This window comes from Megalobrama amblycephala, linkage group LG16 (assembly GCF_018812025.1).
Source record: "Megalobrama amblycephala isolate DHTTF-2021 linkage group LG16, ASM1881202v1, whole genome shotgun sequence".
Lineage (NCBI taxonomy): Eukaryota > Metazoa > Chordata > Actinopteri > Cypriniformes > Xenocyprididae > Megalobrama > Megalobrama amblycephala.
In genome coordinates, this window is record NC_063059.1 from 11,040,259 (window position 1) to 11,058,470 (window position 18,212).

Sequence of the window (18,212 nt, forward strand, 5' to 3'; positions counted from 1 at the left end):
TCTCAGACAAAGAACCTCACACTGAATAATATTGACTAAAATAGCAAAAAATGGCTAAAATCTTTCGGTTCCAACCTGTTTTCAACCTTTGTTCACTGTGAGACAAGTGTCAGTGACATTGCTTGGGGGGGTTAATAAATTCTGTTGTGCATATTGTCATGCTGATTTGCTGCCATCTATTGGAGTCTCTTTGAATCTACATCCATTAAACAGGCTGGAGCTACAGTACTTGTGACTTTAATGTAACATAAAATTAATCTAGCATGAAAAGTAGCCCTTTTTTGGCCTGGACAATCAGGGGTCTTTTGTTCTTTTGATTGTTCACTCAGTCCCCCCTGCCCAAGGGGAGATTTCCTTGAGGGCAACCAAAAAGAAATCCTGATACCTTTCAGCCCAGGTCCCTGAGAGCGACCCCTCCCAAGGGTGGTCTGTGCACACCATGCCATCTTGTGCCCAACTTCCTTCGGAGCTCTGAGGGGGCGTCTCTACTATTCCCACCACCATAGGTGATTCAGGAGATAGTCCATTTTTGCTTATAATCGACTGCTCTTCTAGGTCAGTGTGGTCGGTCCTCGCAAGATTCAGGGCCTTGAGTAGACTGATTCTATTGAAAAAAAAAAAAGAGTCTTTGTGGCAGTGTGGCAACTACTGTCCAATGTCTCTCAGTGGATTCTGAATACCATAAAGAAAGCTTACAGGATTTAGTTTGCTTCACGTCCGCCTCGTTTCAGTGCCATAGTAACAACAATTGTGTGCTAGGAAAAAAAGTTTCTCGATCAGAATCTGCACTCTATTCTGGCGGAAGAAAGTGTATGCAAGTGTAAGTGAGATGCAGGGTTTTATAGTTGGTACTTTATAATACCCAAAAAAGAATGGGGGTTCTGTCTGATTTTAGATCTGCAGGGCTTGAACAATACTCTTCGGACATACAAATAGAAAGATGCTAAGTTACTAACTGTCAAACTCATAGTGCCACAAATTCAATCCAAGGATTGGTTTGTGACGATAGAGCTAAAGGATGCATATTTCCACATTGAAATTTTTCCAGAACACAGTATGTTCCTCAGGTTTGCTTTCGGGGGTGAAGCATACCATTTTTGGGTTCTTTCTTTTGACCTAGCCTTGTCCCCATGCACCTTCACTAAGTGCATGGATGCTACTCTGGCTCCTCTGCGACTCCAGGGCATTTGTGTACTCAACTACGTCGACGACTGGTTGATAGCCCAGTCAGAAGAGTAAGCGGCACAATATCGAGATGTCGTGCTCGCCCATATAAAGCGCGTGGAACTGTTCTTAAACTGCTTTCTCCCAAACAGAGAACCACCTTTCTAGGGATAATATGGGGTTGACCATGATGCAGGCACATCTGTATCCTGCACATGTAGATTTGATCCTAACCACTGTGAGAGACATCAAGCTAGGCCATGAGCTTTCAGTTGTATGTTCTGCCACAGGTTTTACAGTTTGGATGCGGATTCCAAGCATCCCGCAAGTCCTTCAGGGTTGATCCAGGCATACGTCTGCGCTCAACAATTGCCTGTGCAGATCACACAGCCTTGTAGGGCAGGCTCTGTTCTCGTGGCATGGCAGCATTGGTATTCAAGTTCCCATAGCAGCACCGTCATGATGCAGTGTCGAAGTTTCACTTCTAAGGGGAACATCTGGTGTCACGTATGTAACCTGGTTCCCCAGGAAGGGAATGAGACACTGCTTCATGTTGTCATGTATGTTACGCCTGTGCATCTTCTTATGACACTATGAATCTGATGACACACATTTCTGGCATCTGTTTATGGTCTTTGTGATGCACTATGGTATATTACCACGTCCGTACGTTCGGCCAATCAGATTCCTGTGTTTAGACGAGTGTTTCCCACTCATATTTATGCTTTCTGCTGGCATTCAAGTGTGTTCAACTCGTAAATACAATCTTTCTGACATGTCTTGAATGGACCATCTGACTGGTCTATTGCACTGTTCACACAACCCACCTCTTGTTTTCGTGCAAGTTCCGCATTTGCATATCAGTCTGAATGAAAAAATATTCATGTTATTGGGAAGATTAATTAAGAAGTAAGTAAACATCTCACCCACTTGATACCTCTGCTTTATGTTACATTACATTTAAACTTGAAATGACTTGTAAATGTGATCTGTGAGGATTTTCATTGAGCAATCGATCAGTTAAGTAAAATTAGGTACATCTATTGTATACTGCATTCTTATTATTTTGGAATAAATGTAAAATGATGAGAAAACTTGATGAGAAATATACTTATTTTTAATAAATAGTACAATAATTGCATAATGTGAAAAATACAAAACAGAATTGTTTTGGTTGGATTTTTTTGATAGTGTAAGTAATGTTTATTTATTTAATATGAAAAAAATGTGTCATTATTAAGTGTAACTGGAACATTCACAAAAAACATCATCAACAACAACAAAACAGTGAGGCTTCCTCATTTCAGAACACCACTGCATGCCACTAGCTACATGTCACAATCACCAGCTGGCGGCCCTTGATAACCATCAGACGGCACTCCATACCATACTATTGCCACACCATCAAGGACTCAATTTCCCATAGTTCACTGCCCAGGTTCATCAGCTGTTTATCATTAGCATCATCACCTCTATCTATAAAATTCAGGTACTCTCATTTACTCATTGCTAGATCTTGTTAATGTTTGTACTGCATTTCTTAGCACTCTCCTGGTTTTCCTTGTCTTTTTCCCCTGGTTTCACAGACATGGCTTAAGGTATTCCTAGACTAAAATCAAAGTCCCTTTAAGACAAGTCATTTCACTCGGCGGCCATCTTTGAAACGCCTCTCGGGCATCCTGGACATCATGCAATCTCTTTGAATGGGTAAACATCAAATTCTCCAAAACTGTTCGCCAACCTTACGATTAAATTTCATATTTGAAATCACCAATGAAATCTAACAACAAACGGCTCATAAATTTAGTTTCTAAATGCTCGAATCATGGCAAAAAAAAACTATTTTTCAGGCTGGATCAAGCTAATGCGCATGCGCAGACCTAAATGCGCGTCTCTTCGGAGGCGCGCGTCTTACTGTTTCTATAGAAACCGGTGATTCTAACGGCCGCTGAAGTGACGCGATGACTTTACCAGTCGGCAATTGGCTCTTATTTAGAAGGCGGGACTTATTCCGCCATATTGCGCGTTACACTTTCTCCCATTCAAAACAATACGAGTGACACGTCTTGTGTTATTCTATAGTCTTTGCTAAAATGCAGGTTTGAGCTGTTTTAACAGAAAGCAACTTGCACTGACACATCTTAAAATATGTCACTGCCGTTGTTTTGTCTCAACATGCACACCAGTAATGTTTTTTTCTAAAGTATGTTTATAAAAGCTACTTAAATACCCTAATTGAAATAAAGCCTAATCCTGGCTTAGCCTAAGCCCTGTCTGTGAAACCGGCCCTTTAAGCTCATTTGCATGTTCCCCTGGATTTCTTTGTTTGTGGCCTTTTCTTGGACTCTGTTTTGACTTGGATTGTTTGCCCTTTGGTAGTGGTGGCGAGATGAAGTCTCATGAAGCGTTGGAGCTTTTCAGCCAAGTGTACGGTGTACATTTTAGGACATCCTCCGACCTCAGTCATACAACGAAAAGGTGTCATGCCTCAGACTTAAAGGCTTCCATCATTGGACAAAACGGCATCACGCCTCAGACTGAAAGGCTTCAGGTCTCAGGAAAAACGACGTCAGGTGTCAGGTCTCGTACAATTAGGCATCGGACAAAACAGACTTAGATAAAAAGGCATCAGACGAAAATGGACTCAGACATAAAGACAACAGATGAAACGGACTTAGAAGGAAGCGAATTGCCCCGCCTCAATGTGACATCACATGCACACAGATTTCTAACTGTTAAATGTTACACTAAGATATATAAAACATATCGTTTTTTTTTTTTTTTTTTTTTTGTAAATTTGTATTATTTGCTAAAACCATGGTTAATTTTCATAAGGAAAGTAAAAAATCTTTCGAGCTATTAGACTGCATTGTTATAAGCACAGCTACTTTGTGTACAGAGGTTACCAAGGAAATGGCTTTATTTCTGCTGTTCCAGCGCCACCTACTGTCAAAGAGTCAATTACATTTTAATACAGATAATTGCTGTTTTTCTGCAGACCAATGTGAAAATCACCATGTTCTTTTCTGTATAGAACTTAACCAGTCTAATATTTAATTAAAGCTGTAAGAATAAAATATCTTAAGGTAGCCTTTATCTTCATAACAATAACATAAATACCATTGCTAAGGAATTACATAACTAGCATACATGATTACCATCAATAGATAGATTCTACATAATTAACACGCACGTACGCGCACACACACACACACACACACACACACACACACACACACCTTACATCAATTTGGGAATAGTTACAGATAAATATAAAAAGGGGGGAGAAAGAAAAGGATAACTGAAGGATTGCATTATGATGGGACAAAAGCAAATAGAAAGTTATACAAAAAAATCATAGCCAAAAAAACAAAAAAAAACCCAGATTTTTTTGCCTTTTAGTCTGATGCCTTTTTGTCTGAGTCCGTTTCATCTGATGCCTTTTCGTCTGATGCCTTTTATTCTGAGGTAGTTTCGTCTGATGCCTAATTGTACAAGACCTGACACCTGACGTAATTTTTCCTGAGAACTGAAGCCTTTCAGTCTGAGGCGCAATGCCGGTTTGTCTGAAGTCTTTTAGTCTGAGGATGTCCTAATATGTACACCGTACAAGTGGTTCACAAAAGGGTTCATTTCTCGAGGCTTCATTTGCTCAAAATACACCTGGTGATCAAAAAGTGTAAAACAAGCAGATACATTACAGATGACCTGATGTGATCTGATACTTAGAAATGACGGTGAAGAAAAAAATCAATTACCACATAGACTAATCTATTTATATGAATATAATGTGTATTTTCTGGTGGTATATAATGATTGTATAACATAACTGTATAATAAACGAATTGGCTTGAAATGAATGGGGCAATATTATTATTTCTAAAACCACACATTTTGAGGGGATCCCATGGGTTTATATACCTGTCAAAATGTCACGCCAAGATTCAAATCGCTTCCTGAGCCAGTCAGGCAGAAGCGAGGCTTCGGACATCATCAATGACGTCATTGGTCTAAAGCGATACAAGCCTCAATACGCGCTTCACTGCAAGCTTCCGGGATTTCTCAACACGCTCCGAAGCCTCACCACAGAATGTAACATCACTACCCTTTGGTTTTGAACTTCTGCCTGTTTTTGGATTATGACTGTGGATTAGTGATGTTACATTCTGTGCCTAGGCTTCGGAGCATGTGTCGAGAAATCCCGGAAGCTTTCAGTGAAGCGTGTATCGAGGCTTGTATCGTTTTAGATCAGTGACGTCATTGATGACATTCGAAGCCTCGCTTCTGCCTGACTGGTTCGAATGGTTCGACTGGATGCAGTTCGAATCTTGGCGCGACATTTTGACAGATATATAAACCCATGGGATCCCCTCAGAATGTGTGGTTTTAGAATAATAATAATATCCCTTCTGCCTGTTATGACCAAAGGATTTATTACACACATTTGATAGCCCCATTCATTTGAAGCCAATACGTTTATTACACAGTTATGTTATACAATCATTATATACAACCAGAAAATACACATTACATTCAAATAAAGATATTAGTCTTTGTGGAAATTTATTTTTTCTTCACCGTTATTTCTAAGCCATAGCTGCCGCAAAATAAAGTGTATCAAATATCACATCAGGTCATCTGTAATGTGTCTACTTGTTTTACACTCTTTAACCACCAGGTGGTATTGTGAGCAAATGAAGCCTCGAGAAATGAACCCTTTTGTGAACCACTTGGCTGAAAAGCTTCAATGCTTCATGAAGCTTCATCTCGCCATCACTACTGTGGATTACCCACAGTCATAATAAATACTGCAGTACAAACATTAGCAAGATCTAGCGATGAGTAAATGAGAGAACCTGACTTTTATAGATAGAGGTAATAATGCTACTGACAAACACCTGAGAACAATCATGGCTAATGAACTAGGAAATTGAGTCCTTGGTGGTGTGGCAATAGTCGGGGGTGGATTGCCCTCTGGTGGCTATCAAGGGCACTCCAGCTAGTGATCGTGACACAACTAGTGTATCTAAAATGGCTGGAGCCAATGAGCATCAGGATTCTCTGCAGGTCAACATGCCGAAATACACTGAGAGGGGTGACCCATACCATACATAATTAAAACACTTATTATAGAAAACTCAAATCATGAGTAGTCTTCATCTCATGTTCATCTAAAAACAAAATCATTGATCTTTTGACTTTCTGACAAAACAATTTTTAATGTATAAATTACAAATATTTCAGTTAAATTACAGTAGATGTTTCATGTTTGATCTTCACTGGATCTTTGCAAATCTTTCTTCTTCCTGAGCTGGGCTCTAAAGGTCTTGCAAAAGATGAAGTATATAAGAGGATCAAAACAGACATTTAACACTGAAATCAAGAGAGTCAGTTCCTTCACAACGTTTAATGCTTGAGCTGTTGTACAATCACTGCTGAACACGTAAGGCAGTCTCACCAGATGATAGGGCACAAAGCACACGCAGAAAACTACCACTAGAACTAGCATGTTGCGTTTAGACTTGTTAAACTTATGGCTGTTAGATGTGGTCTGTGTGGATAACTGAGTTTGTCGGATCTTTTGCAGAGTCTTCCAGTACAGAAAAACCAGAGACATTAGCACAAACATGAAGACTACAATGGATGAAACAGTGGATGATTGTGTAGGCCACACTGAGCTCGAGACTGTGATGGGATTCGCAAGGAAATTCATCAAGCTTTTGACCCCAGGTGGTCTGAAGAAAGAGAATCAGGTAGATGGAAGATATGGCTAACAAGGAGAGCCAAGTAGCTGCAGAAATGTGGTGGGCAGTACGAACCGTCTGCACAGCATGAGTCTCCAATGGCTGAACAATCTTCAGGTACCTGAGATGACAAAGTGAAGTAATCAGAATGCTGTTAATATCAATTTGCATTTCACTGTGAGAATAATTCACAGTGTGTCACATACACATATATCAACCTAGGCTTGGAAAAATATGCCTGTTTCTGCAAAAGGATATTATGTTGCTTCTTGCACATTTCACGGCATGTCCAGTGAATGTTGCTAAGCATGTCTAGTTTTATCCAGAACAGATTAATGTGAATCTGGGAACATTCTGGCAATGAAATATCTGGTGAGTGGCACTAAAAGGTTAATGCTCTAATGTACTATCTTACAATAAACCTGACCCTACACTTTAAAGATAGATTTAACAAAAAGCAAATGTGAGATAAAATGCATTTGTTGAAGAAACTATGTTATTTTTATTTTAACTTGCTACTATAAGTCTTTGAGCTCATTTAGCGTGACATGTATGGGAATCAAGCTCTCCACATCTGAATGCTGTACCAGGTGAGCTACCACGCAAGTTTACAACATCTGAAAAGCCATACATATGGAGCTGGTTATGTAATACAAACATGAAAGTGTATTAGTTTACAAATCATGCACAATAATAAAAGTGTTTTGCGGTCATAACATAGAATTGTGCAAGTAAAGGGCGGGTGCACACTGCGATTTTGGCCACAATTTGGTCGTCTGTAACAAATTTTGAGAATCCTAAAAGATTCCTATAATCCTAGGCTAAAATCTGTAATCTTTGATCGCTTTCATGGCTGTTCTTTTGATTGCATTCATGGCTGTTCTCGCATGATTCTTCAGAGTTACAGATTCTGCCATTTGAATTTAGTACAATTTACTCCCGAAAGGGTCAAATGCGCATTGTCTGATGCGGTCACTGCGTTTTTGTTCCACCCAGGATTACTTTCTCTTGAGGGATGAGAGTTAAGCACCTACTCCCTCTATCTCAGTCCCATGGCCGCCATTGCGGTTAGGCGGGATTGAACGTGGGAATTGTAGGTGGAGCACGGCAGGAGTCAACAAGAATATTGTTGTTAAATCTCCTTTGCTAGCTCTGGTACTGCTATTTGATTTTATTTATGTAATTCTGAAGAATTATGAAATACAGTTTGGTGGCTGAGATTGAGCATGTTGGGCCTCCTCTTGCTATAAAGCTAAGCCTCAGCTTAGTTAGGCCTCAGCTCATCTTAGCTCCAGCTAGGCAGTGAAAGCAAGTTTGTCGGCCATATGTGGGCCACTGTGGTGAGCTGTCTTTTAGCATTGAGTGTGGTTTGGCCTCATCCTAATCTAAGGATTGTTCGTTTGAGGCCTCCGTGCTCTTGGGCTCTATCAAGACAGTATCATTGAGTGTGTCGGCCCTCTGTGGGTTGCTGTGGTGAGCTGTCTTTAAGATTGAGTGTACTTTGGCCTCATCATGATCTGAGGATCGTTCTGCCTAGGCCTCTCCTCATCTGAGCCCCCGACCTTGAAAGATTGTCTTTTAGGTTGAGTATGTTTGGCCTCCTCCCATTTTAGAGAGTAATTTTACTGAGGCCACCACTCAGCTCCAGTTAAACAGTGACATCAGGTGTTTGGCCTACTGTGAGGCCACCTTGGTAAACTGTCTCTAAGGTTGAGTAAGGCTGACCTCCTCTTTTTGTGAGTTGTTCTGCTGAGGCCGCTGCTCACTTGAGCTCCGTCTAGACAGTGACATAAAATGTTCGGCCCCCTGTGAGACCACCTTGGTAAACTGTTTCTAAGCCCAGCAAGACAGTAAAATCAATTGTTCTGCCTTCAGTAAGAATGGCTGCCTTGATAAACTGTTTTTATGTTGAGCCGGTTGGTCTCCTCTCACTATAGTGAGCTGTTGTGCTGAGGCCTCTGCTCATCTGGACTCAAGTCAGACAGCAACATCAAGTGTTAAGGCCCTCTGTGAGGCTGCCTTAATAAACTGTCTTTGAGGTTGAGTATGGTTGGCCTCCTCTCACTTAGAGATTCATTCTGCTGAGACATCCGCTCACCTGAGCTCAAGTTAGACGGTGACATCAAGTGTTTGGCCCTCTGTGAGGCTGCCCTGGTGAATTGTCTTGAAGTTGAGCATGCTTGGCCTCCTCTCACTCATAGAGTCATTCTGCTGTGGCATCTGCTCACCTGGGCTCAAGTTAGACGGTGACATCAAGTGTTCGACCCTCTGTGCGGCCACCTTGGTAAACTGTCTTTGAAATTGAGTGTGTTTGGCCTTCTCTCACTATAGAGAGTCTTTCTCCTGTGCTCACCTGGGCTTAAGTTAGACATTGACATCAAGTGGTCGGCCCTCTGTGAGGCCTCCTCACCTCCTCCTCCTCACTCCTGTGGTTTGGCCTGTTCTCACTATAGAGAGTCCTTCTCCTGAGGCCTCCTCTCACCTGATCTCCAGCTAGACAGTGACATCAAGTGTTCGACCCCCGGTGAGGCCACATTGATAATCTGTCTTTGATTGGACCCGTCTCAGGCCCAAGTTTTATTTGATTCAGAGATGCTGACTTCAAGTCAGGCAGGATTGAGCATGTCCTTTCAGCTCCCCTGGGGTCCTCGAGGATTGAACCAGATCCCCCTAGTATAGTGACAAGGCGAAGGGAATTCACTTTTTCTTTGCCTGTATAAAGCCTGTCAGAGACTAGCATTACCAGACCTTGAGCTCTGCCCTGGAGCAGACACTGTTTCACCCTGGTAAGGGTTCTCCCTTGCATAGGGCATGAGCCTAGGTTGTGGCCTTAGGGAATAGTGTGACAGCCCTATGTTTGACCTGAGAGAGGGACTGGTCTACGGCATCTAAGTCCGTTGAGCCTTCTTTTGGCTTATCTTAGCCATTTAGGCAATTATTCCCTCAGCATGGCAGAGTGGGCAATTGCACATTGCACATTGCACAAGTTCTTTTTGCACACTGCAATGTGGTTGCCTTGGTGGTTTGGGTGGTTGCTATGTTACTTACATTCTTTGCTGAAAGAATGTATTTGAATGTTTCCATAATCTTTTTTAAAATGTGGTAAATTATGGAAATTTTAGTTAACACAACCACATGTGATATATAAGTAGCAATTCTGATTTTATGCAGTTAAGTGTGATTAGATGCATTATAGAGACCTGGGGCCGTATTCACAAAACATCTTAAGGCTAAAAGTAGCTCCTAACTTGCAGATTAAGAAGAAACTCTTAAAAATAATGGCCGTGTCAGTCCTAATTTTAGGAGTCCTAAATTTTTGCTCTAAGAGTATTTCACAAAGCATTTTAGCACTAAAAGTAGTTCCTAAATCTGTGAAACGTTAGGAGTAGTCAAGAGGACTCCTAAGTCACTAAGACTAAATCACAAACAATCCTAATCCACCTAAAGACACTGTACACCATTGAGGGAATAGAGGATAGAGCCTTATGAACTTTTTCTTCATAAATGCAATACATTTTGATTTATAGATTTGAATCTACGATGAGACGAAAAAAAAAAAAAAACATTTAGCAAATAAATAAATATTGTCTGATTACCTGTGGCAATGGTTTTCATGAGTTCACACTTACAAATGATTGAATAGAGTAAAAAAAAAAAAAATATATATATATAATAAGCTTATTTGGTGTTCTGTCCAAGGGGATTGAGGGCTCCGAGCTTGAAATTTAGCCCAAACCCAAAGTTATCTCCGTATCCCCAGCTGAGTGAGGGATGGGGTGGCGGAGGGATGCAGAAAACTGTCGAAGTAACTAGGCGAGTCGGCTTTCGTCTGTGTATATATTCCTCCTCTCGAGCTGATTAGAAAGGCTGTTCGAATGTGTTTCTCCCAAACTTTGTTTATATAACATATTTTGTTGCTTGAATTCTGCATTCTCTTGAGATGCAGACATCCAAGAGGTGGACAATTAACTGTATATACTAGTTTAATTAGTGACACTTAGCCTATTTTAAAACCTTTATGGCAACATTTTATTTTGACTATGGCAACATTTTTATTAAAAAATATTTATTTGAATAGGGCATCATTTGTATTTTAAAACCTTTATTTTAATGTGGAAACATGACACCTCATTCTCCAATATTTCTATGATTAAATCACTGACTCCACCCCCATCAGCCAATCACTGTGTGTTTACTCCATAGCAACGAGGTCAACCCCGCCCTTACTCTTAGCTTAAGACTTCAGTCTATTCCTTAGTAAAAGTTTGTCTCAGCAGCTTTGTGAATAGGTTTTAAGAGAAAACTCTTAGCTAAGAACTTTTACTGCTATTCAGGAGAACTCTTAGTGGTAAGATAAAATGTTTTGTGAATACGGCCCCTGGGGCCTCATTTATAAAATGTTGTGCAGAAACAGTCCTAAACACAAAAAAAACAAGCGTACGCCTCTATTTCAGATGTGAAATCTATAAATCGCAAATTATCTTGAACTTGTGCACAGCTGAATGATTTCAGTTCTCCACGTTGTAAATACCACCTAATTAATGTCATTTACATATACCAGTCATTGTCCAAATCCTTTAATTTAGAATGGCAAGCTGCAAGAATAGCTTAGATTTCCAAAAACCTGCAGTAATCCGACAATGAAAAGTGTATACATCTGCTCAGACCCTGACGTGGCTCAAAGCACTTTTCTTCGTCAAAGACGTTTTTATAAATATGAGCGTTGGCGTGGATTTAAGCATACGCACACTCTACGATCAAATCTGTGTGTACGCACACTTTATAAATGAGGCCCCTTGGGTTACTGTACAATATGGCCTCTGTTTTCATTAAAAATATCTTCATTTTTGTTTTGAAGATTAACAAAAGTCTTAGGAGTTTGGATTGACATGAGTGTAAGGAAATGATGACAGGATTTTCATTTTTGGGTGAACTATCCCTGTAATGGCTTGTGTTCACTCTTAAATGTAAGTGTTTTGGGTCTTTTACTCAGTTTTATGATCCATCAGATGAAATAAATGATTTGCATACCTGTTTGCAGCAATAAAGTCCATGAAGAGAATGCTTGCATACATGTTTAAATAGAAGGCTGTTGCTCCAAAGCTGCAGTAAATATTACGTATCGTCATGGAATAGTTAGCACTGTTGGCAATGCGCAAAGGTAAACAAAGGCAAAGGAAGAAGTCAGCTGTGGCCAGGTTCTTCATGTAGACCGTGATGCTGGACTGGACACGCTGATTAGTGCAGTAATACACACGCATTGTGATGCAATTCAGCACCAGACTGACAAGAAACACTAGTGAGTATGCAAATATGAAAACAGGATGGGCCGAGACCTCTGCAAATTTACAGGAAACTTCTGTTATGTTGGTTATGTTTGGTTTATTTTTATCAACCGGGGAAGTGGTGAAGATGGTTGCAGGCACTGCAGACTCCATCTAGACAAGCAAGAGAGAGACAGACACTGATGAGAAGAAAATATTCTAATTTTCAAGAAAAAAGTTTGTCATATACAAACTTATGTGTATATATATATGTTATATACTCAGAAACTGTCCAGAATTGCTTCCTATACACTATTTATATGGAGTGCCAAACCTGCAAAAACAATAAATAAATAAATAAATCTGTAAAAAATATAAGAAGAATTGTAAAATAACAAAAATACATAAATAAATATACAAGGAAATAAACAAAAAAAAAAGAGTATTTATACTTTTATTTCTTTATGTATAATTGCATTTATTCCACATTTTTTTATGTATATATGTATTTATGTCTACATTTATTTATTTCTACATTTATTTATTTATATGTTTATTTATTTCTACATTTCTTATGTCTGTATGCTAATGAGGAGGGCGTGTTTTACCTCAGACATCAGCAATGGAGCCTTGTTAAAATTATTACATAAAATCAACAAAAGCCATCTTTGCACTGCAGAGGTGGGACAGAAGCTGTCTCTTATAGAGGCATTAGGTATATTTACACAGACTGCTTAATGCAGAGCAGAATGCCTTTACACTGCCATTACAAATCATTATGAGAGTAATGTTTTAAATATAACATTTTGAATATAGAAATATGAAATGATGGAATCAATGAAATTATATGTTTAAATATGAAACTAAAACAGTTAGTAGGTGACGGCAAGTCACTGTCTTAAAAAGTGAGTTCAATTATTAAGTAAGAATTAAGAAAACACCACATGTTTCTTCAGCAGTTCTGTGTGAAAATTCCTTTAACATATGTTATTTCAAAAAGGTTAAAACTCAAGGATCCAAGTCATGGTGGGGGCGACTATATTCAAAATGTTATATTTAAAACATCTTATAATGATTTTCCGTGCAAAGATTTTTATTTATTAAATCAATAAAAGATTAAAATTAAGAACTTGATCATATGATGATGCATATTTAATAAGGTACCACCTCTTAATAGAAAAGTTTGTGTCTGTTGCAGTCTGCATTGTTTTTGGAAGTTACATTCCAAATGCACAAAGCAAAATTAACTGTGCTCAGAGTGCATATGGTCCCTCTCTAAATAGTGTTAAAATAACACTGAAGCAGAGATAAAGTTAATTAAATAATTAAGCAATTAATTAAGTAATGATTGAGCGTTAGTGAACCGTTGAAGAAAAGAGAAACAAAAAAACTACTAGATGAAATCAACTCAAGATAAAAATTGTTAAATCTCTGACAATCTGATTAAACAATTCCACAAACAGCATTACCAGCTTCACTTATTACTAACCAGATTGACTTTATTTTCACAAATCTACAGAAGTACTTATTGAGAATTAACAGAGGTTTAGATGTTGTTTTATTGGGGAAGAAAAAGAAAAGAAAAAACGACACCACCATCATGTAGATCGGTGTTTGCTTTAGTTGGGCTCTTGACCCTTGACTTTCTATGTTAGATTGTTCTCTGCAACAATGCATATGTTGTTGTAAAGCAGTGGGATTTATAGTGAGCAGATATTAGCTGCTTTAATATGATGGTATAGTCATTGTGAAATGACCTGATTGCATCCAAAGCAACTGCTCATATGTTTTGTCATTTATACATTTTGGTTTTGCATTACCAACCTTGTGAATCTACAGCATGAGAAGTGTTGCAGAAAACAGATATATTAAAGAATTTTAAAACCATGCATAAAAAAATTGAACTACTGCATCATTAGACACACAGACATCAAGAATCAGCATATGAATCTCAACAATGGTGATAAAAAAATAAAAAATAATAATAATAAAAAAAAACCGCTTCATGTTGCAATGCATGCTGGGTATCACCATAGGACAAAACTCCCATCATGCACTGCAGTATGAATAATTATTGTCACCACTGTTGTGGATTGTATGCTATGTTTTCATGTATAAGCCTGAGTGGTAATAGTCATTTTTAGCATTGAAGCATTACGGTGACATTAGTTTAATGGATTTTTTTTTTTTTTTTTTTTTGCAATTTTGCAATTTTGCAATAACCAAAGAGAAAAAGACCTCTTTGTGATGTTCATTTGAAATGGCTTTTAAGCAGAAAATTCAAGCTGATCTGCTCCTTCAGTCTTTCGATTCAGCAATGTACAAGTGTTTGTTGTGACAAACTGGGGCCCAGGTCAGGAAGCAGACATACTGGCTAAACCGACCATCTGCTAGCTGTCTCACGTCACAGAAGTCAGATATCTAGGTGAAAACTCTTTCACCTAGATATTATCACATAGAGACTGTGTTTGTACCCTGAATTAGTAAATACAAAAAACTCTCAAACCCATTAAGGAGTAAAAATTTAATTGATGTTCAACAAATAAAAAACAAATATAATACTGATGAACAAATTATAAAACTTGGGTTGCTGAATATTAGATCCCTTTCTAAAGCACTTATTGTAATTGATATTATCATAGACAATAATCTAGATGTGCTATGTTTGACAGAAACCTTGCTAAAACCAGACGATTACATTACTTTAAATGAGTCTAGCCCTCTAGGTTACTATTATTGACACAAACCATGTCAGAAAAGCCAAGGTCGGAGGTGTTGTTGTAATTTACAGTAATATCTTTAGTATTACTTTTTAGTATTACTAAGTCTTTCAAGTATAATTCTGATAACACTTTACATTAAGGTTCCCTTTGTAAAGGGTTTATAAAGGTGTTTGGTAATGAGTAATAAGTCATTTACAAATGTATTGTAAATCATTAATAATGCAGTTATAACTGCATGAATAAAAAGGGTGACTTTAATGCAATACCTGCCAAATAGTGAGCCGTTTTTAACTCACGTGTTATAAATGCTTAATAAATGTATTTATTAACACTTATTTAACTCAAAACCAGATTCCTGGTCTATTTCATGATGCAGCAAAAATTTACTATCATAATTAAACTGAAGGGTGTTGTATTTGTGGTTTTCTTATTAATATCTCATGACTGCCACTTTTCTTACTATGTTGCTTACCAGAAGTTTCTGTCTTACCCATAAATGGTTCACAGGTTTCCACTTTACATTAAGGTTCACTTTCATAGGTTATTAATGTTTATAACTCATGAATAAATGGTTCACAAGTGTCCACCCTACATTAAGGTTCACAGTTAACTAATACTAGAATTATTTTTTTCATTATTAATATCTCATCAAGTTATGGTCATTATCTTATGTTTTATTTTCAAAATAAAGTTGGAATTTCATCTAAAAAAAAAAAAAAAAAAACAAGAAATCAGTTCATCGAAATCAGAAATCAGAAATCAGAAACCACAAATACAACACCCTTCAGTCTAATAGTCTGAATCTGGTTTTGGGTTCAATAAGTGTTAATAAATACATTTATTAAGCATTTATAACATGTGCTTAAAAAACGGCTCACTATTTGGCAGGTATTGCATTAAAGTCGCCCTTTTTGTTCATGCAGTTATAACTGCATTATTAATGATTTATAATGCATTTGTAAATGACTTATTACTCATTAACAAACACCTTTATAAACCCTTTACAAAGGGAACCTTAATGTAAAGTGTTACCAAATACACTGGGTGACCCTTATAACATGTTGTCTCTTTTTCCTTCTGTCTCTGTCCACTTTATATTTTAACCTCTTTATGGAGAGCTTAAAAGTAGGTTCTTTAAATATAAATGGAGGAAGAGATAGGGGTAAATTGGCAGTAGTATCTGAGTTTTTAAATATAAATCGGGTTAATATTGTGTTTTTACAAGAGACTCACAGCAATGATGAAAATGAAATTGAGTGGAATAGATGGTGGGAAGGAAATTTGGTATTAAGTCATGGGACAAACAATAGTGCAGGAGTAGCCATATTATTTAAAAAAGGCTTAAATGTTAATATTTTAGATACTGAAGAGATTGAAAAAGGAAGGGTACTATTAATAAAAGTACAGTATGGGGAATATGTTTTTGCTCCAGTGAATGTGTATGCTCCAAATAATGGGTTGGAAAGAGTAAGAGTTTTTGGTAAATTAGATAAAGTGCTTCAAAAAGTTGATGATAATATTTGGTTAGTGTTAGGAGGGGACTGGAACTGTACAATTAATTTTTTAATTGATCGAAATGGTGAAGAGCCACATGGTCACTCTGGTGAATCTCTGTCCAATATAATAGGAAAATATGATTTAATAGATGTGTGGAGAAGAAGGAATATAGGAATAAGACGATATACATGGATTAAAGTAGCAGAAAGTATGGTTAGTGAGGCTAGACTGGATAGATTTTATTTAAGTAAGATGGTGGAAAATAGGGTAATGAATGCATCAATATTGCCAAATGGTTTTTCTGATCATCATCTGATCACTTTTGATTTTAATATAAAGCAATCTTCAAGACCTAAGTATTATTGGCATTTTAATGAAAAAATACATGTTTTTTTGTGACAGTTTTAAGCTGTTTTGGGAAAAATGGAAAGAAAGACCTTAGTCAATGGTGGGATGTGGGTAAGGTACAAATTAAAGAGTTTTGTCAAAATGTTTCTGCTTATACTTTTACGAATGTGAAAAAAACTATACAAAGTTTGCAAAATGAAATTGGGTGTTTGGAAGAGGACTTGATAAATAACAGAGGAGTACAGAACAATGGGACAATTTTAAACAAGAAAAGGAAAGAACTTGGACTTTTGTTACAAGAACATGTGAAAGGGGCACTGGTAACATTGAGAATTTGTTCCATTAAGGATATGGATGCCCCAACTTCATATTTCTTTAACCTGGAAAAAAAGACTGTTCAATATAAACAGATGCATCATCTTCGTTGTCCAAATGGAAATATAACAACAAATCCGGGTGAAATGAGGAAGTTGGCAGTGGATTTTTTTTTCTATGTTGTATAGTGCTGACAAATGTGATCCAAATGACTTACTTAAAGATCTACCACAGTTGGAGCAAGGGAAAAGAAAAGCTTTGGACAATATAATTACTTATGGAGAATTAACAGAAGCAGTACAGCAGTTGTCTATGGGTCGTTCTACAGGTATAGATGGATTAACAGCTGAGTTTTATAAACATTTTTGGGAAATATTAGAGGAAGATTTTTATGAAGTTGTACTTGAATGTTTTAAAAAATAAAGTGCTTCCTGTTAGTTGTAGAAGGGCCAATGTCTTTATTATGTTTGGATTACAAAATGTTATTAAAATCTATAGCAAATAGGCTCAAAAATTGTTTAAATATGTTGATTCATAAAGATCAAACATATTGTATACCTGTTACATGTAGCTGGTGTAAAGACGAGGCAGATACGGATCTCCACAAGAACAACGGGTACTTTAATGAACAACGTAAGAGAAAACCAAACATAACCAAACATAACATAACATAACATAACATAACATAACATAACATAACATAACATAACATTAAGAACGGACACGGAGTGAAGGGAGTGAGTCCATATATGAAGGGAGTGCTAACAAGGAAGTCCAGGTGAAGATGATCGGTGATGATGGGGAGATGACGAGGGAAGTGAGTGCAGGTGTGGAGAACAGGAGGATGATGGGAAATGGAGTTCGGGAGACAAGGGATCTGTAACAATACCAAAGCGATCAATAATGGACAATTTGTTTTTTTTAAGAGATGTGATTGATTATGGTTGCATAAATGATTCTAATTTGGGTGTCCTGTCAATAGATCAAGAAAAAGCATTCGATAGGGTGGACCATGATTATCTTTTTAAGGTGTTAAAAAGTTTTGGAATCGGTGATCAATTTATTTAATATGTAAAATTGTTATATTCTGATGTATCAGTGCTGATTAAGGTTGGTGGAGGAATAAGTGCCCCAGTGACAGTCACAAGAGGTATTAG

The 18,212-nt window shown here is 37.7% G+C and overlaps 1 pseudogene; it reads right to left on the bottom strand.

Moving 5' to 3' along the window:
- Positions 1 to 5,441: 5,441 nt before the first annotated feature.
- On the bottom strand, positions 5,442 to 12,589 carry LOC125248107 (annotated as a pseudogene).
- Between the last annotated feature and the right edge of the window lie 5,623 nt (positions 12,590 to 18,212).